This window comes from Myxocyprinus asiaticus, chromosome 22 (genome assembly GCF_019703515.2).
Source record: "Myxocyprinus asiaticus isolate MX2 ecotype Aquarium Trade chromosome 22, UBuf_Myxa_2, whole genome shotgun sequence".
Lineage (NCBI taxonomy): Eukaryota > Metazoa > Chordata > Actinopteri > Cypriniformes > Catostomidae > Myxocyprinus > Myxocyprinus asiaticus.
The window spans coordinates 45,064,639-45,090,589 of record NC_059365.1 but is presented as its reverse complement, the minus strand read 5'-3'; the positions used below and the strand labels follow the sequence as shown (position 1 = coordinate 45,090,589).

General features: G+C 38.0%; 1 protein-coding gene across 1 annotated transcript in view; it reads left to right on the top strand.

Annotated features, from left to right (window-relative positions):
* LOC127413309 (X-linked interleukin-1 receptor accessory protein-like 2) overlaps positions 1–25,951 on the top strand; it is a 665,896-nt gene that overhangs the window by 172,340 nt on the left and 467,605 nt on the right. The window lies entirely within an intron of this gene.

Below are 25,951 nucleotides of genomic sequence, written 5' to 3'. Positions count from 1 at the left end.
AAAGCTGGTTCTATAACTCTATAGGTTGATGGCTCTGTTCTAGAGTTTCAAAGAACACTGAAGAATCTTGGAGTGATTTTTGATGCTAGTTTGACATTTGATCCCCATGTGCAGAATACTGTTAAGACTTTTTTTTTATCTCAGAAATATCGCAAGATTACGCCTTATGCTATCTTTTTCTATGGCTGAAAAGCTGATCAACACCTTTGTCTTTTCCTGCATTGACTGCTGTAATGTACTTCTTGTTGGGGTCTCTAAATCCACACTTAACCAATTGCAATATGTACAAAATTCGGCAGCTGGGATCCTGACTATGACCAGAACAAGTGACCACATTACTCCTATTTTGGAATCCTTGCACTGGCTCCCTGTCATGTTTTGTGTTGATTTTAAAATACTTATGCTTACATACAAAGCACTGCATGGTCTGGCTCCTCAGTATTTGTCTGATCTTTTAACAATATACACCCCCGAAGCGTAGTCTGCACTCCTCCCAATCTGGTCTCTCAAACACGCTTAAGTTCCATGGGTGACGGGGCTTTTTCATCTTATGCTCCTAAATTGTGGAATTCATATCCAGTTGGTATTCAAGAAGCACAGACATTAGGCATTTATAAATCTTATCGAAAAACATACTACTTCAGGTTAGCTTTTACTTGATTAGTTTAGTTTTGTTTTCTGATTTATTATTAGTTGTATTTTTGATATGCATGTTTATACATTTCATTCACTTTAATTTTTATGATTTGTATTCTTATATGGATGTTTTATTGTGTTTCAGATTTATTATTAATTGTATTTTGATGTGCATGTTTATACATTTCATTAATGTTTATGTTTTTGTTATTCTTATATGTTTGCTTTTACTGTGTAAACACCTTGAGAAGCTACTTTTAAAGGTACTATATAAAATAAAGTTTTATTATTATTATTATTATTATTATTATTATTATCTTGGACTTACACTGACACCTAGCGGCTTGGATGCAGCATCATTTAAAATCAATAGTTCACAGTTTCAGTTGCCATTGTAGAAATGTAGTATCACAGTCAATCATGATTACTTTAATCAGTGAGTAAACTGTCAAATAACGGGACGGTTACTAAGATTAAGCGAGTAGTATTCAGCTGGTCATGTGATTCTAACATGGCAGCCCCCATGTGTGGACCCTCTCCATGTAGAACAAAACACCTTTTATAAGGTTACTGATATGACTGGAGTCTTCGTTTTAATGTGAGTGCTCATGATTTCATACATATATTGCAAAATTACAATTCGTGTCTTTAGGAGTTACACTTTTTTAATAAGGAAAAAAAATTACTGAGTTCACCTTTAAATGCATACTTTGGGAACCGGGACCTCAATTTAATATAGCTTATTTATCATTACAAATTATATTATCAGCATTAAGTCTGAGTGACAAATTGGGCATAACCTGATGATCCATGTTATCCAACATGAAGTAAGAAAATATTACCTTTTGTACAAAAGGGGTTAACGCAGTTAATGACACAAAATTGCTTATTTGATTAGTGACCTAAATTGTGTTAAATCTTAAATATTTCTTATTTGTATTATGTAATACATTTTTCAAAATCCTGAAACCCTGTTAATATCACGTTTTAATTTAGATTTTGAATCAGACTCTTGAACTGCAGTATGTGTGTTTATTCTTTTCCCTTAATAATGTAGTTTTAGTTTGAAAGTCTCCATAATTGTGGTTTAAGTAGCGTGTATGCAGGGCTGGAAATCTTAAACATTAATTGCATATCAATTCAATTCCATTTCTGGAAGTTGTACGTCCATTTAGACTCAATAAGTGCCTGATAAAATACATTAAAAATACATATCCCTTTCTATCCAAGATAGCAGATAAAGTGTTCAGAGCCCCTTAGAGGACAGGGAGAGAATTTGTTTTCTGAAAAAGTTTTGTATTCCCTCGCAATAGCTTTGCGTTCCCCCTCCATTATTTCCCCCCACAATAACTTTATTCCGTTCTTTCATTTGTTGCATCATCTCTTTATTATATGAATAATTAAACATTAAAATATCACAGAATATATTCTGTTTTATTCATATATGTAATAATGTTTGGTGAAACAGCCTTTAAGGAAGGAATAATTTACGACGGACCGTTGAGTTACTGAAAAATAATGCACACCCCGAGGTCTTATGAATAGTGTAAAAATAACAAAATGTCAAAATTGAAATTTATATATATTCTATCCAAGATGGCGGATGAAGTGTACAGAACCCCTTAGAAGACAGGGAGGGAATTTGTTTTCTGAAAATTCTTTGCATTCTCTCACAATATTTTTGTGTTCCCTTGGATATATTTCTCGACGGACCATTGAGTAACTAAAGACTGCACACCTGAGGTGGTAATGCAGCCATGACGCGAAGCAGTGTGTGCATTATTTTTCAAAATTTCAACGGGCCAGAATCAATTATTCCGCATATACCACGGTTACCACACCTTAAGACAACTTCCAGGGTTTTATCTCAAGCCATTTAATGTTTTTTGTCCCTAAAACGCTCTTGTGATTAGAATTACTTTCTTCCACCATGGATTCAGTTTCTTGCTTTGGTACAACACAAGCCTTCATTGCTATAATACAGAGAATAATACAGAGGCCCTGCAGTCCACACCGGAAATTCATCAAAGCAAAAACCCGCATCTGGCTAATGTTAACTGCCTTGAAAAGGTAGATCTGTTGAAGCAACACAAAACCCCACCAATGAAGTGATCATTACATGACTTAAAGGCTATCTTCTGAAGAAACCCCCATGGTTGCCATGGAAACCAAGACACTCCTTTTGTCCTTCGAATTAGACAAACAAGGGAGCATGAGTCATTTCCTGTGGAACACCTGACCATCCACGATCTCCAGAAATCCAAAAGAAGCTATTTTGTTCAGTTCATTCAGTCAGAACATCATGAATACTTAAAATTATATACTGAATGACTTTCCTGTGACAGTCAGCCGTTATACCCATCACATGCAAAACTCATTGTTCAACACAGAGAGATTGAACAGACATGCATTGGATCTGAACCACTTAAGTCTTTTTAGCAGGAAAGAAAACTAATGCTGTGCTCATAACTTAAAATGTACAAAATGAACTTTTCAAGTAGGGATGTGCCCGAAGCAGAATACCTTATTCGGAAAGGCACGAATAATGACTTTAAAATGAATAACAGATTCATCTGAATAATATAAAAAATATTTGTATGACTGATTATCCAAAAAGCACGAGGATAAAGTGACATTTTAAATAAACATATCCAAAATTACAAAGAAAGTATGAATCTGTGCAGCCAATATTTCTAAAGTGTAAACTTTATGAATGAAAATGCGCACGGTGTGATTTTAGATCGGATGGGCGCAGTCTCGTCTCTGTTAATTGTGCGTGTCTGGAGCTTGTCAAGTGTAACATTAAGATACGACATCATATACACTTTTCACTTCTTAAAATGTCTATTTTAATGTATCACACATTTCACACGTGATTCTCCTAAACCAGAGTGCGATGTAAAATTCCTGACCTGAAGTGATTTCACGTTGGAGCCCATCTATCCATCTCTTAAAGTTGACCACATTTATATCCACATCGGTGATTAAGATTTTATTTTGGTTAAGATTTTATTCTGAAAATGCTTCACAGAGGATTCATCTATTCGGAATATTCTTCCTTATGTAAGAAAAAAAGAAACTGAAACATGCTTTTCTTCTTCTTCTTCTTCTTTAAACTGTGCTAAATTTGAAAATGCTAAGTGTTCTTGAACTCTGGTAAGGCGCTATATAAATGTAACATTATTATTATTATTATTATTATGATTATGATTATTATTTAACTAAATTATGGTGTCCTATCGTAAAAATTCCTGATAGACTTACGGGACTTTCCCCTGTTTGTAGGCTATATTGATTTTATTTATTATGTTACTCATTATAAATAAACCATCAGTTTATCATATCAGTGTTTTCATGCTTATTACCAATATGCTGATGGTTTTAATTTGGTCAATAATTAGCCGATAAACATTGGCAGCCAATAAATCGGTGCATCCCTATTAGAAAGGTTAAACTGCTTGATGTCATGAACTAGATGTGTACATGCATCATCTTTCAGTTCTGCACTTTTGAATGTGCAGCGAGGATTACCCTGAGACTCCTAAACTCTCTCTTTACACTGAAACACAGAATTTTGATGCGCATCAGCGGTTTTGTGCTGTTCTTTATTGGAGCCTTTCTTATTTCGTACTTTTTGTACTTTTGTGCAATAAGATGTGATAGTTTTGTTACAGTTATTTAGCCTATTTATTTATTGAATACATGTATGATCAGGGTCACATGACCAAAATGGAGCCTAATTATACATTATTATCCTTAACACGGACAAGTCAAATAGTCGTTCAAACAACTGATTGACTAGTCGATAATGAAAATTTGGTAGTTTTGCACATCCCTAGTTTTTACTGCAGTAACCATATTTTAACCATGATATTCTTGGTGATATAGTGATAATACAGGAAAACCAAAACTAATCATAATCATTATCCCCAAAAAAACATGTTTAGTTTTATACCACCATGGTTAATTTGTGGTACATATGCCATAAACCATGGTTTTAAAAAACATGCTTGTACCTCAAATTAATCATGGTGTTACTATAGTGAAACTGTAGTACCATGTTTTATTTATTTATTTATTTATTATTATTATTATTTAATGATTTTTATGAACACATTTTAGTTTTTTCTGTATTGTAACTATGGTTTTACTATGAATATCATGGTTAATATATGGTTACTGTATTAAAACATGGGGCATCTTGTAGTTATGGTTTTACTACAAATATAATAGTTTAACTACTGTTGTAAAACCATGGTAAATTCTGTGGATGTGGTTTAACTACATTCCTGATAAGGAATGGATAAAAGCATTGCGAGTGAACACAAAACTATTTCAGAAAATAAATCCCCTCCCTGCCTTCTAAGGGTCTCCCTAGAAATGAGAGAAACATTAATTATAAATATAATGATATTTCAGTCAATACCAAAAAGTTTTGATTAATATATTTATTTTTTTAACCAGTAGCCCACACAGCCTAGGTGACCTAGTCATTTAGTCAAAAGCCAGTAAAAATGTTATTTACACAGAAATTGCTAGTTTAAGAGATCCACATCACTGTATTCCTGCTTGATGTCAAACTGACATGAAAATAAAACAATTGCTTTTCAACATACCATGCATTTTTCTTTTTTTTAATCAAATAAAGTGCTTCTGTAAAGGTCCTCACAGCATAATCTAAAACACAACATTGGTCTTATTTTTCATCAAATAAATTGCTGCACAACAGAGCATCACAATAAAAAAGAAAAGATTGATAAAAACTTTTATTCAGTACAACAGCATTCTACCTTGTGAGATATTGCTTAAACATTATTATTGTAATTATTTTTATTGTGAATAATATACACTGGCAGCCAAAAGTTTGGAATAATGTACAGACTTTGCAGTTTTGGAAGGAAATAGGTACTTTTATTCACCAAAGTGGCATTCAACTGATCACAATATATAGTCAGGACATTACTGATGTAAAAAACAGCACCATCACTATTTGAAAAAAGTCATTTTTGATCAAATCTAGACAGGCCCCATTTCCAGCAGCCATCACTCCAACACCTTATCCTTGAGTACTCATGCTAAATTGCTAATTTGATACTAGAAAATCACTTGCCATTATATCAAACACTGCTGAAAGCTATTTGATTCGTTAAATTAAGCTTAACATTGTGTTTGTGTTTGTTTTTGATTTGCCACAGTATGCAATAGACTGGCATGTCTTAAGGTCAATATTAGGTCAAAAATGGCACAAAAGAAACAGCTTTCTCTAGAAACTCATCAGTCAATCATTGTTTTGAGGAATGAAGGCTATACAATGCTTGAAATTGCCAAAACACTGAAGATTTCATACAAAGGTGTACACTACAGTCTTCAAAGACAAAGGACAACTGGCTCTAACAAGGACAAAAAGAGATGTCAAAGGCCCAGATACAACTAAACAAGAGGATAAGTACATCAGAGTCTCTAGTTTGCGAAATAGGAGCCTCACATGTCCTCAGCTGACAGCTTCATTGAATTCTACTCGCTCAACACCAGTTTCATGTACAACAGTAAAGAGAAGACTCAGGGGTGCAGGCCTTATGGGAAGAATTGCAAAGAAAAAAGTCACTTTTGAAACAGAGAAACAAAAAGAAAAGGTTAGAGTGGGCAAAGAAACACAGACATTGGACAACAGATAATTGGAAAAGAGTGTGATGGATCTTAACCCCATTGAGCTTTTGTGGGATCAGCTAGACTGTAAGGTGCATGAGATGTGCCTTACAAGACAGCCACATCTTTGGCAAGTGCTACAGGAAGTGTGGGGTGAAATGTCACCTTTGTATCTGGACAAACTGACAGCTAGAATGCCAAGGATCTGCAAAGCTGTCATTGCTGCACCTGGAGGATTTTTGATGAGAACTCTTTGAAGTAGTTTAAGAAGTTCTGAACTTTTTTTTTTCTTTCTTATAAACATTGATCCAATATTAGTGTGTTAGGCCTATATATTTTTGTGTTTATTTAAATATTGTGTCTTTAGTGTTGCAACATGCAAATGTCAAACTTTATTGTAAACTTCATTTGCAAAGGAAGAGGCCACACCATTTTTCCAAATGCCAAATGCCAATTACTAAAACAGTAATTAAGCTTAAATTGATATTTGTTATAATTCATACTAATCATGTTGATCGAATTTTTCATTAAGCATATGTTATTCTTTACAGGTCACTAATTGCAGTGATCGTTCTTCTGCAGTAATTTGCTCAAGGATAAAATTATTAACTCTAGGGCAATCTATTAACTATCTTTAAGAAAGCTAAAATCTTTCTGGACCCAAAATAGGAATATATTTGTATAACAACTTCTATTGGGCTTTTCACAGTTGATCATGTTTAAGCCAGGGTCATTTTAACCCTGAAATAACATAATCCTAGTTTAGTTGTTCTGTGTTTTGCACAGTTTATTTTTTATTTTATTTTGACCCTTTAATTCATAATCATCATTTAAAGATCCAAACTGCAAAATCACAATTCAGGTAATCTAGAACAAGGTTAAGGACTCAAAATTGAAGTGTATTCACACTGAAGTACTGTAATTTTAGACAGTCTCTTCATATTCTGGTGACAGAGCCCTCTGGTTTTGGGCTAGTGGGGTAATAGGCTGATTTGTAACAGGGCTTGTAATTAATCCTCGGTAGTCAAGTTTCAAATCCATATTTATGAGTATGTTTATTGATCTGTGGAAATGTCAGAATGTAAATCTGTGGTTTTCTTTTTGAACCTCATGAAGAAACAAAATTGCCTCTTCATTACTCCCGATAACTTGTTTGACATTTTAACTGTTGTTCTCACACACTGAATCTGGAAATAGCATGTAAATATTTAAATGAGGCTACCATTGTTTAGTTTATGATTGGCTGTTTATTGAGAAACTATTTGATGTTGCATTCTAGCACCCCATTGACTTCAGTCGGGATTAAACAATAATACGCAAATAATAATAATTATAGTAATTACTTAAATGCCATGTAAACGCTTTAGTGTATGATCAAATCAGTCAGATTTTTGTGAAGTCGGACTAACAGACCTAGTAGGTATGTTTTATGTGTTTTGGTGACATTAGTCTTTCGTTGTGAGACTTTTGACTATCAGCATAAAGTCTTGTCCACATTGCAAGTTTTTCTGATCAAGAACTGGCCACAAGGCAGCAAGAGACTGACTGACATCTAAAACAACCAACTACAGTTTGATTTGCTAATTTGTTGTTTAGTGGTGGGTGGGTTTATCTGAAAAAAAGGTAAAAAATGGCAGAAAAGTGTATAGACATTGTAATCCATTTTTGTCTGTCAAAATACATAGAATTAGAGAGAAATGCCACTGAATATATTTCATATAAATAAAAATGACTTCATTGATTTAAACCCAAAGTGACTGTTGGCCTCATACACTAATTTACTCTAACCTTCAGAAGGCAAACATAACTTTGCACCTTTGTTCTATTCTGAAAGCATAAAGTCTACCAGCTCTCTGCATTCCTCCACAGATAGCAAAAAGTTATTTGAAGCATCTCAGCAATAAATACTAATTGGTTTCACTATGGGTAAACACATTTGCCTGCCAAAGCAGGTTACATTAAGTGATTGACTAAATATCAACCTGGGACTCTTTGAGGTTTCGCTCACATACAGTGTTTAGGGGGTTGGACTGACGTCTTTCATTAAAGGTGGAGTAAGTCATTTTAATCAAATACACTTTTTGTCGAATTCTGCGAATATCTCTTCACGGTCCGCTAGCTGGCCATTCTGTGTGTGCGCTGAAAAAAATCCAGTGTTTGTACTTAGCCCTGGCTCTGTAAATGGGAAAATAAACAAAGTGGATCAGACCGGTCCACACAAACACTATTGCGTGTGCATTAATTTGGGGGGCGGAGCTTCTGAAGGAGCACTGAAGGGAGGGGTGTGTTTGTTTGGCTGTTGGGTTCAAATATCAACAGTCTTTCTCAGGAATCGCTTACTCCACCTTTAAGAGCTCTCCTGTGATGAACACATTTAACTTTTGTAGCCACACAATATTTAGTGCTGGATTGATTCCTGACGCTGGGCCAGATACTGCAGCTCCAGACGCTCAACATGATAGAACAGATAACAGTCGGTGATACGGAGCACAACTGGCTTTTGTCTTAAATGATGGGATGTAGAGAAAAAAATATAGTGAAGGTGTAAAATAGAAATGGATACATATACAGGTGTTACTTTAACACTGTCTCATTAAAAAAAAAAAATAATAAAAAAAAATCCACACTCTCAAGAGTTTATTCAATTTGTCTGCTAAAGATGTTAAATGGGTCATGAACTGCTCTTTTTTTTATAGTTTTATTATCTTCCCTGAGGTCCACTGATAATATTAGTAAAGATTTTTTTATTATTATTATTTTTTTTGCATTAAAACAGTCATAATTTATTAATATATGATCATTTTCCACCCTGTTTTTGGCCTTCTGTCTGAAACGCTCGGTTTTGGCCTAAGCACCTCCTTTAAACTTCAGCATAAATGGCCACTGTTAAGATTGTCTAACAACGTGCAGCCCCTCGAATAGAGCCATTTTTGAAACTCAGTCAGAAGAAAATGTAAAAGCACCAAAACATTATAAAACTAAATGTCAGTGTTTACGCATAACGCACATCCAACACATTGCATCCAAATATATTAAACTGTTCATCTCAAGCACAACTGTTAACACTCACACCCTGTCTACACCAGATGTGAGAGTTGCATCAAAAGCAATAGAACCAATTATAATCAATGATGCTCTCTACCATGGAGGCGTCCCTTGCACCGACAGATAACAGATGTCCCGTTCCATTTTGTGCTGCACGCAGTGGCGCTACTACTGCCAACAACCCACATAAACGGTTTAGAAAGTTCGTGACGATGCTTCCGGTGTAGACAGCCTCAAGCCATTGCATCGCATCGCGTCAACAGACAAAGGGTGTCAGCATTAATGAACGTCATATTCATTCATTTTAGTTCATTACATATAATTTTAGTAAATGAAAATAATATCTTTTAGTTGATAATAATGTGCAAAATGGACAAAAAGTGTGTCAAACTGTAACAGACCAAACTTTAATCAAATATTCAAACATTCAGAAAGAAAATGTTGAAACATTTTCTAATTTAAACATGTATATTATTTATAAATACTGTATACATACTGTTCTTGTTGTGAAGCTTCTGAAATAATAATGACTAGACTGCAGTATTAGCTACTTTTTAGAAGTTGTATTCTGAATTCTTCATGCTTTAGAGACATACATTTTCTGTGAAAGGATATTAAATTGTGTGTAGTGTGATTCTTACGGAAACAGCGTATTCACAACGCAGGTTACGCAATGCAAATTACGCAATGCAAATTATTCTGACTAGTGCATCATTTAGTTCAAGTTCACCTGTTCATTCATTTCACTGTCTGTGCAGATGTAAGTTGTTACAGTATATAACATACACTGTATGTTGTGGATATAGTGATTAATCTCATGTATAAATAGGATACGTTTGAGTGAGGTAATTAACTGTTTCATTTTGCCAGTGCTAGCGCATTCAACTCACGCAGCTCAAGTGGAGAAATCCCCAACATACTGGATTAATGGATTAGATGAATCCATATCTAATATCTTCTTCTATTTACAGATTCTCAAGATGTTTCTTCTTCTTTTTATATCTTGCACTATTAATATCGTGCAGTATCATTTTTATCTCATATTTTCGTCAACAGTATGCTTTAATAAAGTAATTTAATTATCGTCATGATGTGCCTTTTTTGTCTCGTCTTCGTTATCGTTGATGAAATTAAAAAACATTTGTTTCGTCACTGATTTCATTGATGAGATTAACACTGACTATCACACAGTCATGATGACATATGAAATATTCATGAATGAATCTGTTTACTCACGGTTTTTGCAATCGCGTGTAAGTGTTTTTAACTGTCCCATCCTTCAATAACAGTTCCTTTGCAAAGCTTGAATCATATTATGACTGGTATGATGTGAGCCGAACATACAATCCACTCTCAAATACGCTGAAGACACATCCACATCAAGTTTCCAGTATCATTCCATCATGTTTTCATACACCAACAACTAAAAATAGCGCAGACGGGCAAAATAATGCGTCCATGAATCTATGAAGAGGAGAAGCTCTCTGTTATTCTCTGTAAGTCACTTAGGATGAATCTCCCATGACAGGCCTCTCCTCTCTCCTCTTCACCTGTGTGACTGACTGAGCACCAGTGGGCGGGGCCAAGAGTGCAATGACAGAAAAATAGGCATTGCATATGCAGATGTATTTGGTCCTTGTGATGTCACAAGTTCCACAAATTCCAAATGAGCCGTTTTTGCAGCTTGGTTTAAATATATTTCTATTAAGGAGGAAGTTTTCAGTTCTGAAACTTACAGTATGTTTTTATAGTACAATGACCTCTTTTATGTCAAAAGATTAAGGGAAATTTGATTCATCATGTCATGACCCCTTTAACAGTGTATGCAGATGCATCACAGGAGATTTATGTCATTTTTGTTTCTGAAAGTCATGAAAATTCCCACCCATGATAATTAGCATTTAATTTACACTTAATACACGCAATTAAATAATATTTTCATACTTTTTGTGTAATATGGCAAAATTTCAGCTTGTTTGGAAATTAAGCCTGATAAAAAAATATTCTGATCACAAGTGATATTTACCTTGAATGTGTCTTGTTTTCTTCAAACATTACTTGTCTCATACACTTATTTAAAAAAAAAACACAAAAAAAAAAACTTTACTTTAGGCAAAATGTACATGACATGCTGACTAATTAATCAAATGAATTGCAAATCATAACATATATCAATATTTGCTCAGAAAATCTTGTTTTTTGTACCGTATGTAGAGAGCCCTGATCTGTTCCATTATAATCCATATGTCTCCATTTTTGTGTGAGGACCATGATAGTTTTTGTATGTTCACATGCACCAGATGCACATCCTGGCCGTTGTGTCTGGCTGTTTATCAGCATCTTGTCATAAGCGTTTTTTAAGACAGCATGTGAAATTAAAAACAGGTACTTTTAAAAATGCATGGTAAGACCCCTGCATTCTGTTTTGCTGCTGTTGAGAGAAAGAACGTGTCCGATGTGAACTCGTAGATATAAACATGTCTCATGTCTGGTGGACATAACCATAAATTAGCCTAAATATACAGGACTTTCTGAAGACAGACTAGTTGACTAGGGTAGATTGTCTGTTGTTCAGAGAACCAATCGACTAGTTAATAAAAATATAAAAATGTTTTGCATAGCCCTTTTTATTTTTTGGTTGTTCTCTACACACATACGTGTGTATGTATTTATTTATTTTTTAATGTTAAAAGCAATTTGCATTAGTCAATATAAAAGAAGTTCTAAAATAAACATTCAACCACTTTTCTTGGATAAATGAGCTCCTGCCCACTAATTGAGTCATATTGCACTGAATTAGTCACATTTCACACCAAAATAACAACAATAATAATAAATATAGTACTGTGCAAAAGTCTTAGGCACATAAGATGTTTAACAAAAGTATTTGTCTTAAGATGGTTATTTATATCTTCAGCTTTAGTGTGTCAATAGGAAATATACATTTTAGACTCACAAACATTTATTTTGCAAATAGAAAAGAATAGAATAGAAGAACAGGGAGCCCTGCAACAGATGGCATGGTCCCCACAAAGCCCCCCCACTGAACATCGTGTCAGTCTGATATTACATAAAGAGACAGAAGCAATTGAAACAGCCTAAACAGATAGAAGAACTGTGGTGAATTCTCCAAGAAGCTTGGAACATCCTATCTGCCAACAACCAAGAAAAACTGTGTCCAGGTGTACCTAGGAGAATTGCTGCTGTTTTAAAGGCAAAGGTGGTCACATCAAATATTGATTTAGCTTTTTTATGTTTACTGGACTTGGTATGATGTTAATTGATAAATGAAAACTATTTATGGCATTATTTTTGAAGACATCCTCACTATGCAACATTTTTTACAAGTGCCTAAAACTTTTGCACAGTACTGTATATATGTATACTATATTTATGCACAAAGAAAAAAGTTTCATTTTCATTGATTCTCTGTAATAAAATAATGAAAACCTTCCTGTAAACAGTATATATTGTTTTTTAAATACATTGTTTTAATACATTTCCCCCCCAAATCTTAGTCCTAAAAACAGACGTAATTTTCTTTATGCAAAATATAATTAGTCTTAAAAACAGGCTTCATTTTCTTTATGCAAAATATAATTTTGAATTTATTTTCATTTTTTATTCACCCTATTAGATCCAGTCACAAATGCCAAATATGTATCAGAGGCACTCTACTGAAGGTTATTTAAATGAATTATTTCAAATGTAAACATTACTTTTAGATTTTCTTTTTTTTTTTTTTTTTTTTTTTATATAACAGCTGAGTCAATGTGTCCATTTGGTATGCTTTGAAAACCATGAGCTTATTTGTTCAATGCTAGTATTTAAGACCACAAAACATGATTACTTTACACAAGGAACTGATTTGTTTTTCTTTCTTTTTCTCAGCCATATGATTGCAGGTACTTGACAAACAATTTATTCTATACAGCAGGACAGCACTTCAGTAAGAGTGTTTGATTGTTTACTCTCTCAAAACACCAAAAAGCTGAAAGTGTGAGAGTGAATCTGTGACGTCTGTGACATGTGCTTGAATGTGAAGTGTATAAAAGCTTTTAGTAAACTCAAGCTGTGCTCATGCCTTTATGCCCTTACTAAGAGAAGAGCTCTAAGTGCTTTACAAAGCTGCATACTGAGAAAAACTATCACCCACAATGAATGCCATTGTCATCATGCTTTTTCAAAATCAGCAAATGTATAATTCCACTGAGTGTTGAATGAGAGGTTGTGCTTAAGACACTGGATTTTCACTCTGAATTTTGTCCAAAATCAAGGTCACCTGGGCCAAGGGGGTTAACTGAAATTGACCCATAGGGAAGTCAAGGTTTACTGTCTCAGAAATTATTCAATAAGCCGTGTATGTCAGCATCTGCTAGAAATTAAACCTGAGAACTGAGAGCATTACCTTCATGACCAAATGTAATCACTCTAAAGCAGCTCTCACTCTGAGACAGGCTAGCAGATTTCCTGAGTGCTATTGTTCATCATCTGGCAGGCTGACTTGTTTCCAAGCTCATTTAAGGGTGCAGGATCAAGGATTGCATTCATAGTATATGATATACTGTACACATTTAAACTTGACAGATAAACTTTATAAGGCAATCATACAGTATTTTACTATTACATTGAGAAGTTGTTATGTTTTTTCTTAATAACTCTTGGATAGGTCAAAGAAGGAAAATATAACTGTCATTTACAGATTTAATATTTTACAGATTTAGGCCAGTAGTATGAGAATCAGACTGGCAGAAGTCTTTGGGTTAATGGACCATAGATGACCTCTACAATATACCTATTTGATATGGTTTAAATAATACTTTTCACAGTGGTCATATAAAATTATTACAGAATAAGTATACAATTAAAGAATAAAGTAACTGAGCAATGAAGCATTTAAACTAGTGCTGTTAGTTGATTAAAATGTTTATATATTTATATATTCTATTTTTTTTTTTTCAGTTATTCACAATTAATCACAGATTTTTAAAAGTGCTAAAATTTGACTCTATATGGACTTCTTTTTCTTTCAAAATGCATTGAGTTCCTTCTAAGGACATACAAACTAAACAATATTTAACAATATTTTTTTATTAACATTTTTCAAACAAAGCCTTCCACAGTATAAAGATAGAAATGCACGAAATTAGCACCAATTCAAGTAACATTATATGTTTCCCAAAGTCTAATTGACTAATTTAAAGAACTAGATCCTGCACATTGCAGGTCTTTAACCCTCAACCTCCACAATTTTATCTGCTTGCAGGCTATGGCTATCCACTTATGGCTAAAACAATCATGAAGCCACATTTATAGTATTCGTATCAGGGCATCAATGCACCACTTAAAGGTGCTATATGTAAGATTGACAACAAGAATTTGAAATGGGTACTGCAGTCCAAATTCAAAATATTGGAGAGTTGTCTGCCCTTCCCCAGACTCGATACTCATGCGGGTTGCCAGAATGTTGACACGCAAATTAGCCAACTCAGCATCCGCTTTATAGGAATTCTGGGCTTTAAGCTGTCTCCATCTTCCAAAGGCATCCAGTATTTATCCTTGTTTTACTACACCTCTGGTCATGGTTGTTTTTAGATGGATAGTGAGGGTTTTTAGGTCGGGAGGAATCTGTTATCACTGATCCAGTTTGTTTGCTGGCTTCCATGGCTGCAGCACGCAGTGTTGTCTGCCTGCAAACTAGTGATGTCCAGTTCGTGAACAAATCATTCTTTTGAACTGGTTCTTTTTAGTGAAAGAGTTTAACTAGTTCACCAAATTGGACTGAATCATTTGAAACAGTTTGCATCTAGAGTCAACACTGATCCACAAGTTACTCTATCTTAACGTGTCTCTCGAAATGAGCTGATAACCGGGAACACCTGGATAAGTTCAGGCAGTTCAGCACCGACTGCGCGCGCTCGCATGTGAGGCGAACTATCGTTGACACCGAGTCTAACTCCATGCCGAGAAAAGAGATGCTCTGAACTGGGGAGAGCTTGCTCTTTTCCCAGTTGACCCGAAGCCCTAAACGGCTGAGGTGCTTGAGCACCAGGTCCCTGTGTGCACACTCTCGAGAGTGTGCTATAATCAGCCAGTCGTTGAGATAATTGAGTATTCCACTTCCCTTAACGGGGCAAGGGCTGCCTCTGCAACCTTCGTGAAGACGCGAGGGGACAGGGACAAAACCGTAGGAAGGGTCTGTGTCGAGGTAAAATCGAGACGTGAAAGTACGCGTCCTTCAGGTCTACCGCCGCGAACCAATCTTGATGCTGGATGCACGTCAAAATGTGCTTTTGCGTCAGCATCTTGAATGGGAGTCTGTGCAAGGCCCGGTTCAGAACTCACAGGTCCAAGATTGGCTGCAACCCACTGCCTTTCTTGGGAACGATGAAGTAAGGGCTGTAAAACCCCTGTCTCACCTCAGCTGGAGGGACAGGCTCTATCGTGCCCTTCTGTAAGAGGACAGTGATCTCCGCCCGCAGGACTGATGTGAAGAGAACGCCGTGGAACAGGGACGGGCGCCTGGCGAATTGAATCGCATAGCCAAGTCGGATGGTTCTGGCCAGCCAGTGTGACGGGTTGGAAAGTGATAGCCACGCGTACAAACTCCAGGCAAGGGACACTAATGGAAGGTCCTGGGGGTGGGGCCTCGCAGCGGGGGGGGGGGAGCAGGGAGTGCCGCATCAGGGAGGGGTGCTCCAACCCAAGGCAGCCACGCTGAGGGGACCCTCGAAGCACTTACCTTGCTCCACACACCTGGCGTAAGGCAGGCCGGCGACTGAGGAGGGCCTCTCGGGCCGTCCTCGAGACTCGTCACCACCAGCCGGCCGGGGGTGTGGTTTGTGTGATGCAGCGGGGCACGCACAGGCGGGGGGGCATGTTCGTGAGGCCCAGGCTGCAGGCGCTCGGTGTCCGGTAGCCGTGGTAAGCACTGGCGGTGTGACCCGAGGAGAGAGGAAACTGCTCTTTTTTTGACAATGTGGGTACCGCAGCCCGTACGGGATGCGGCGAACAGAAAAGATAAAGGGAACAAAAGATTTTCCACCCGGCCCTCCACCGGGGGATGGAGTGGTCTGGCTACCAGCTCCGGAGTTCCCGCAGACGTCTCGATCCTCGGGTGTCCCATCTCAGGGGCGCTTGGGAGCCCTCCTTGGGGTCTTCACGGCCGGCCGAGAAGCGGGGGTGTCCCTCTCCTGCGGGGGGCTCTACGCAGGGGCCGAGGGCTGGGCTCGGGCTGGGGTAGAGCTGGTTGAGTTTGTGTCGCCGCAGGGGGACGCCCTTGGCGAACAGATGGGGTGTGCACTCTTGAGCCGTGTCAGGGCAAGATGTGCTAAATGGCCTCCGTCTGTTGCTTCACCGCCGAGAACTGCTGGGTGAAGTCCTCGATGGTGTCTCTGAAGAGGCCAACCTGAGAGATTGGCACGTTAAGGAACCGCACCTTCTCCGCGTCCCTCATCTCAACCAGGTTCAGCCACAGGTGGTGCTCCTGGACCACAAGCGTGGACATCGTCTGCCCGAGTGCACGCGCTATGACCTTAGTCGCATGGAGGGTGAGATCAGTCGCAGAACGCAGCTCTTGTAGCACACCGGGATCAGAACTACCCTCGTGTAGCTCTTTCAAAGCCTTGGCCAGATGGACCTGTAAGAGGGCCATGGCATGCAGGTCGGAGGCGGCCTGACCGGCAGCGCTGTAGGCTTTAGTCGCCAGAGACGACGTCGTCCTACAGGCTCGGGAAGGGAGTGCCGGGCGACTCCGCCAGGTGGTGGCACTCAGCGGGCACAGGTGGGCCGCTATCGCCTTATCCACCTGAGGTATTGCGGCATAACCCTCGGCCGCCCCACCGGGCAGCGAAAGGTGCCCTCCATGATCGCGTCAGCTCGTCGTACACTTCCGGGAAGAAGGGGACTGGAGGGGGGCATGGCCACGAGCGGCACGCCGAACCCAGAAACCAGTCGTCAAGCCGCGAGTGCTCAGCGGCGGGTGGAGGGTTCCACTCAAGCCCAACACTTGCAGCAGCCTGAGCAAGCATGGCGGTCAGCTCCGTGTCGGCCTCAGACTGAGCTGCCACACCTGCATGGCGGCAGCCCGGTCGAGTCCTTGGCATCCGACATCACCAAGGCGCTTTCTGATGCAGCGATCGACATCTCATCTGGCTCACGAGCTCCGAAAGAGACATTAGGCTGGCACTGAGGCAAGCTGCCTGTCTCATACCAGAACTGGACAGGCACAAATGATTTCCGGCGGAACCGTACCCATTGAAGCCCCAGAATCGCCTTCAGCATCAACCAGGGTGGCCTTGTACCCATAGGTAGAAGGACCAGCAGGGGGGACAGCTGAAATGGCTTTCCCTTGAAAGAAGGAAAGCTGCGACCGCAGCGTTGCTATGGTCGTGTTCTCGCAATGAGAACATGAACCATCCACGAACACTTCCTCAACGTGATATTGGCCCAGGCACGTGAGGCAGTGATCGTGACCGTCAGAGGCGGAAAGGTAACGACCGCATCCAGGAACTGCACAGAGACGGAAGGGCATCTTTAAAAAGACGTTCAACGTAACTGTGCCTGCTCTAATAAAGGAAATATACTCTTTAGAGGAAATAAACTCTTTTAAAGCGCTGTTGAAGCGCCCAGGGGCGTAGACTACAGTGGAGTGCAGAGTGGAAAGAAAGCCACTGGAATGCACCGTATATCCAACAGCACACGCTTCAGAAGAGGTGAATGGATCAGTAGTAGTATTCAGCTCACTGAAATACAACCGCTCGGCTCCTAAGAAAAAATCTGAATGAATCCACATTCCAGCCTCCCTTTTATACTCGTATGTCGGGGAGTGGCATGCAAATTCTACTCGCCAATTCTCATTGGCCTTTTCTCAAAGATCTGAAAGTGTCTCGGGCTCTCAAGATTGACCCCTAGTGTCACTACATTGACATAACGTTGAGTGAGTGACAGAAGGGGAACAATACTTCGCGTCAGAGCACTGTGTGCTTGCCGCTTATTTAGCTAGCAGTGATTGCTAACTAGCTTCAGGTGAATAAACAGTCAGTACTCGGGCAAGGGAGCCCTCTGGTGGCGCTCGAGGAAGTCAGCCTGGCTGGTTGGTGAAACACATTGAATATTAAATGTTACTATACAGTAGTAGTATATTTATGTCACAGATTATACAATTTCATGTGTCTAGTTAAATTGAGCTTTTAAATTGAGCATTCATTTTTGGTGGAAAGCTGAATGATGCAATTTGAGTTTGCATGTTTTGACAACAACTTCTCACCTTCGGATAAGCTATATGCCTTAAAGTGCGATATTAGCAGTTCGGGAACTTCCACCAGACTAGCCGTTGATTAAGCCATGCCCCCTCTTTCCAAAACCCTGCACTCCAAAGACACGCATGCATGGTTCATGCCTTACAGTTCAAGCAATAGCACAGCTTGCTCGACTGGTAAAAATGGCTATGAAGATTATGGGGAAAATAGAATATCATTCCCTTGAGTTATTATATGAGTAGTCTGTTTTAAATTAAGCCTATAAGATATAATCTGATCCATCACACATATTATACCCAGAGAATGAGTTGTTGCCCTCTGGTAGATGGTACAGGTTGCCAGTGTGTAGGTATAATCATTTTAAGAAGTCTTTTATACCTACTTCAATTAAAATGTTAAAAAACAAGTGAATGTTATACACATATACTTATGAGGTATACCAGTTATGAATGGGTAAGGGTTCATAGTTTATTGATGGGCCTATATAATGTTTTATCTTGTTTTTATCTTTAATGATTTTATTGTTTTGCAGTGCTTTGTAATACATTTTAGTTATTTATACTGTGAGATGGTTTAGGTCCTATTATTGTTTAATTATTTATTGTTTCTTATTTATTATTGGATGGAAACGACAAGTCATTGTGTATGTGTACACACCATGAGTCCAAGACAAAAATTCCCTTCAGGGACAATTAAATTTATTTCATCCCACACAAACCCTGGACATCCCGGACATGGCCTACTGACATCTTTCCCCCTTCTGTTTACCCAGCTTATGGCTGTTACAGAGACAGGTGTGATATTTCATGACACCTATTTCAGTGATATCTGAAAGGTAATAGAGGCAATGTCTGCATATCATTTCATAAAAAATATCTTACTGCACATTTAAATGTGCTTATTAAACCAAAAAAGGCTGCAATTTAATTATATAAATATATAGTCTGCATGTGCTGCGTGCTTCAAGCTTAATGCATGCTCTTCTGTCTGTAATCAGTTACAAACACAGAGCGCATGTGATGCTTATGCTTATGATTAGGTGTTATCAGTGTATGAGTAGCCAGCTTCACACATTCTCTTTAAAGCATGAAGCACATTCAGACTGTATATTTATTCAATTAAATCTCAGCATTTTGTGGTTTAATCATCTCACTAGGGCATATCATGATTTTAATTTGATTAATTGAACATTAATAAATTTTTTCCCATAAATGTCAAATTCTGTGAAATTCTGCGTTTAATATGACTGGATTCCAAAATTGTGTTTTCCATATTGCAGAAATCATAGGTACCTAATTTAACCCAATATCCAGAAATAATATCCTGTATATACATATATATATATATATATATATATATATGAAATTATATTTTGCATAAAGAAAATAAATCCTACATTTAGGAACATAAAGATTTTTTAAATTGTGACATTATTTTAAGAACACAAAGTTGCACTATGTAAGATTTTTTGGTTAAAAATGAACCATTATTAGTAAGCCTATAAACTGACCATATATCTTTAAGGTGGAGTGTGTCATTATTTCAGTGTACTTTCTCCTGTCTCAGTTTAATATGCTGTCAACTATAAATAAGCCATTCGTTGGTTGATTTCACCAAAAATTGCACAGCAAAATCCCCGGTGTTAAATTAACACTCCTTGATGTCTCCACAAGTCCACTCTACAAAAGTGTTAAAAACTAACACTTTAGCAGTGTTGAATCTACTCTGTGTTGTGTTGAATTGCCCAAACAGTTCATGAGATCAAGTAGATACACTCTCTGAGTGATGATTGATCATTAGTGATGACACCTGCTGTTAACAAGCAGAGTATGAGAGGAACAACATGAACAGGAAAACAAGAGAACAAACCAGAAGACACCCCAACAATTGAATCTGGCTTACTGAGATGTACATCAACTGTAAATAAAATAGATTATTGGACAACAATATCTTAATATGTCATGTGAGAATGTTTAAGAAATGCAGGTTATTTTGTTTTTCATATGTGTACAAAAATTATTTTTAAGAGTGATTTGTCTCTATTTTGTGTTGCTGATGTCATTTTGTTTCATTTGAAGTCACCATTATGGTGATTATTATTCAATTTGGTTAGACACTTGAACTTTGTCTGATCATACATCAAATTATTTTCAGCCAGTGCAATATTATTCAAGTGAACAACAATAATGCGTTATGATGGAGAAAAAAATATTTGGTTAAGTTCAAACATCTCTTATCAAGACTTAAAACAAAATATAATTTGGCATTCTAATATGATGTGGGAACAATAATTTAAAAATTCAGACAGAATATGGTAATAAAGATGGGTCAGTATGATACTGTTGTGACAAGTTGAACAGTTACTGTCTTTAGAGTATATAATAATTTGAGCTGACAATAAGACACAGACATCAACATTTCACATACAAAATGTAACAACAGAGACACTCAACAACTTAATTTTCAGGCTCATGCCGCAATGCATGTTGGTGCCAATGTTGAGTTTTGTACTATGTGGACACCCACAATGCACTGCGACATTAATCTGAAAAGAGTTTGTTGATTGTCACCATTGTTGTGTTTTTTTTATGCTGAGTCTTGAGAAAAGTAACAGGTACCATGTGACCACCATCTAGTTGGTAGATATTGTACCAACTCGGACAACAGAAGGGGGATTTCAGTTTTTTTTTTTTTTTTTTATATGAGAGATTCACAGCCACACAATTGCAAGGTATCTCATATTAAATTATTTTCAGCATTGCTAAATATATATATATAAACAAGGACAGATGCGTGATATGGGGGCGGACAAATCACCCCCTTCACAGCATTGGGGGGGACGTGTGCACCAGTCTCCTCAATTCTACGGCAGTGATTTTATGGTATCTCATGCGTTTACAGAATCAGTGTAGGGCTGTGTGAGTCCTTGCTTTTACATCAAAAACACATTTTTCAGGCCGCAGTGCTGTATTACACAAACATACCGCAAGGTATTTCTGCCCAAGACAAGCTCTTAGAGGTCATGTACTGTTTAGTATTTTGCCTGTAGTTGTTGTAAATTGCTTTTAAGTAGGTGTCAAATAGTCCTGTCATTGGATCAAGGAACACAATCCAATTGGGGTTCAATGTAAGTTTAACCTCCTCTATACGGCATGAACAAGCATTATATTTAATCAGGACACACTCTTCCAGAATCACATTGTTCCTATCATTCACATAATTATTAAAAAGAGAAACAGACCTAATAGAGATTAATTGAGATGTGCAATTAAAATGATGAAGCTCTGCTTTCTTGGGCCGCCGTCCAAATATGGTTTGCCCGTTCTAAAGATTCATGCAGGCATACAGCAGAACACACAATGTAAATCTAACTTTCTATCAGTGCTGATCTGGCCAGAGGTGGCTGTCACCATGAAGATGTGGCATAAAGGCCATGTCGTCACTTCCTATGAGACTCAATATTTCTGTGTACCAAAGACAACAATGAATTTGCATGAAGAGGAAGATGCTGTTCACAGAAACCAATCATTTCATTTCAGCTCAAAACATTTTGTGAAACAGTCTCATCAAAAGAAGACAAACTACACTCACTAAGCACTTGGAGATACACTGTGGTCCTAATAAAGTGGCAAACTTGATCTTCTGCTGTTGTTGCCCTTCTGCCTCAAGGTTTAATGTGTTGTGAATTCTGAGATGCTATTCTGCTCACTACAATTGTACAGAGTGGTTATCTGAGTTACTGTAGTGTTTCTGTCAGCTCAAACTAGTCTGGCCATTCTCCTCTCTCATCAACAAAACAGTTCCATCCACAGAACTGCCACTCACTGGATGTTTTTTTTGTTTTTGGCACAATTCTGATTAAACTCTAGAGACTGTTGTGTGTGAAAATCCCAGGAGATCAGCAGTTACAGAAATACTCAAACCAGCCCGCCTGACACCAACAATCATGCCACGGTCCAAATCACTGAGATCATATTTTTTCCCTATTCTGATGGTGTATCTCCTCACCCGTATCTGCATGATTTTATGCATTGCACTGCTGCCACACGATTGGCTGATTAGATAATCACATGAATATGTAGGTGTACAGGTGTTCATAATAAACTTTTTAGTGAGTGTATCAAGATATCCAGCCTGATGATTTTAAGGTTAATGCTCTTATTGAGTTTTAAATTAGTAAAACTCTGTGGCATGGAGGGCGTGGACATGTGTCTGTCTGCAGGAAAGGGAAAAGCAGTAAGGCTCGTCAAACAGGGCTTTCAATATACGCAGTCTCTGGCTTTTGCTGCTGGTCCTTCAGACACCAATGCTCTGAGCTCTGAGCCACTCTCTCCCATTCTGACGCTCTGGCGAGCCTTATCAGGTCTCCCTCCGCCATCACTATAATGAGAGACAGGTGTTAGAGTTATTACAGCCCAGGTGACGAGCCTTACCACTTTCCCTCTCCCGCAGACAGACACATGACCACGCACCCCCTCCCCTTCCCCTTTGTGTGAAAAGTTAATAAAAGCCATTGTTGTTGTATTTCGAGGCACATAAAAATAATTTAGCAAAAATTTAGGTAATGTAATTCTATGAGACCAGGATGACAGTATCAGATGTAGTTAAGACAACCTCATTGAGAATTAACCTCACTTTTGCTTCTAATTTCTTTTACAATATCTAATACATTTTAATATTTTCAACCACTGGTATAATGTCTGGTCCAATTAGGATTTTCTTTTGGTCAAAAATTGCTCACTTTTACAGTCTGACTGTAAAGTGACCAATTACAATTCATTTTGTTTTACATGTCATTTAGGGGTGGGTTTATCTGAAATATTTAATACATCGATAATAGACAGTTTTGTGGGGAAGAAAGCAATAACAGAATAAACCATTCTGGTTCTGGAAGTAAAAATACCATTAAAAAAATAAAATAAAATAAAATAAATCATAGGCAGATTATTTACAATTTATAAACTTTTAATGACAGACCTATCATAAGCTCCAAGGTTGTTAATCAAAGGTAAATGCTTCTGTTGAAGCCATTAGTCTGCATTATTTCCAGACTGACTGGAAATAATGTTTATTATTATTCTGTTATTGCTCCCGAACTCAAACAGCCATGAACTCAGAACGTTAATCTCTAGTTCTGTTATTGCCTCTCTCTCGCAGAGTGAGACCAGAACAAAGGTGTGGCTGTCGTAAGGATGCTTTATACCTTCCTGATGAGGAGGATATTTCATTTTGGCGCTTCTTGTTTCAGGGTTATGATTGGCTGCTGAGATCAGAAGGGGCCCACACAGTGTGGCTCACCCTCCCTTTTCTGTGAGGACAATTTGCATATTTTAAAGTACATAGTTAGAACAATGTCTTTAAAGTCTCATTTATGCATTTTTCCTTTTCCAAACGTCTTCGAAAATACTCTTGGCATTTTCTGAAGATATAAAGACCAAATATGATATTAAAAGATTAAATATTAGGCATGCATTCATTTATACCACCATAGTTCAGTTCAGTAGTTTGCAGTTAATGTAATCCTATATAAAGGATTGTGTAAATGTGTGGCTCGCTGTCCGGGGCGAAAGGGCTCGTGGCTCAAGACTTGACCTGAGCTTGAACACCCCTCAAAAGAAGCTTATAAGAAGGACAGCTAGCCTTTGGCTATGGAGCCTTGGATTTAGAAGGAGATATATACTGGCAGCCAAAAGTTTGGAATACTGTACAGATTTTGCTTTTATGGAAAGAAATTAGTACTTTTATTCACCAAAGTGGCATTCAACTGATCACAATGTATAGTCAGGACATTAATAATGTGAAAAATTACTATTACAATTTGATTTTTTTTTTCAGAACTTCTTAAACTACTTCAAAGAGTTCTCATCAAAAAATCCTCCATGTGCAGCAATGACAGCTTTGCAGATCCTTGGCATTCTAGCAGTCAATTTGTCCAGATACTCAGGTGACATTTCACCCCACGCTTCCTGTAGCACTTGCCATAGATGTGGCTGTCTTATCGGGCACTCTCACGCACCTTACAGTCTAGCTGATCCCACAAAAGCTCAATGGGGTTAAGATCCATAACTCTCTTTTCCAATTATCTGTTGTCTAATGTCTGTGTTTCTTTGCCCACTCTAACCTTTTCTTTTTCTTTTTCTGTTTCAAAAGTGGCTTTTTCTTTGCAATTCTTCCCATAAGGCCTGCACCCCTGAGTCTTCTCTTTACTGTTGTACATGAAACTGGTGTTGAGTGGGTAGAATTTAATTAAACTGTCAGCTGAGGACATGTGAGATGTCAGTTTCTCAAACTAGAGACTCTAATGTACTTATCCTCTTGTTTAGTTGCATCTGGTCCTTCCACATCTCTTTCTGTCCTTGTTAGAGCCAGTTGTCCTTTGTCTTTGAAGACTGTAGTGTACTCCTTTGTATCAAGTATTGTATAGCCTTCATTCCTCAAAACAATGATTGACTGATGAGTTTCTAGAGAAAGCTGTTTCTTTTTTTGCCATTTTTGACTTAATATTGACCTTAAGACATGCCAGTCTTTTGCATACTGTGGCAACTCAAAAACAAACACAAAGACAATGTTAAGCTTCATTCAACGAACCAAATAGCTTTCAGCTGTGTTTGATGTAATGGCAAGTGATTTTCTAGAACCAAATTAGCAATTTAGCATGATTAATCAAGGATAAGGTGTTGGAGTGATGGTTGCTGAAAATAGGGCCTGTGTAGATTTGAAAAAAAAAAAAAAAAAAAATACTTTTTTTCAAATAGTGATGGTGCTGTTTTTTACATCAGTAATGTCCTGAGTATAAAAGTACCAATTTCATTCCATAAGAGCAAAATCTGTACATTATTCCAAACTTTTGGCTGCCAGTGTATATGGAATATCTTACCCCCAAAAGATGAACTTGAAATATACAAGATGTGTTGGGGGGGTTATCGGCTGCAGAGAAATGAGCTTGTGGAGGGCTGTTGTTCAAAGGACGGATTGTTATGCCCTAACTCAGGGGGCACCCCCGTGAAAGGGCAGGGTTGCCCTTGATGGAGGCGTGAATCCAGACTGTCCAGGCCAACCTTAAGTGTCACTCCTGGCTTGGTTCAACGGATTGGCTCATGCAGCGAACAGTGCAAGCTCCATGGGAGACTCATTGACGACTCGAGCAAGTAAGCCCAACCAGTGTTTGAACGGGAAGGGTGCTCACAGCAGATAGAGAGAGCTTGGAGAGGGAATGCAAGTTGAAACACTGAAGGGACAATGGTGGTTTTGGCGCAGAGGAATGAGCTCGCAGAGAGCTGTTGTGCACAGAAGGGATCGTTATCTACCAGGGTCACCCTGGATGGAGGCATGAATCCTGACTGCCCAGGCCAACCTTAAGTCTC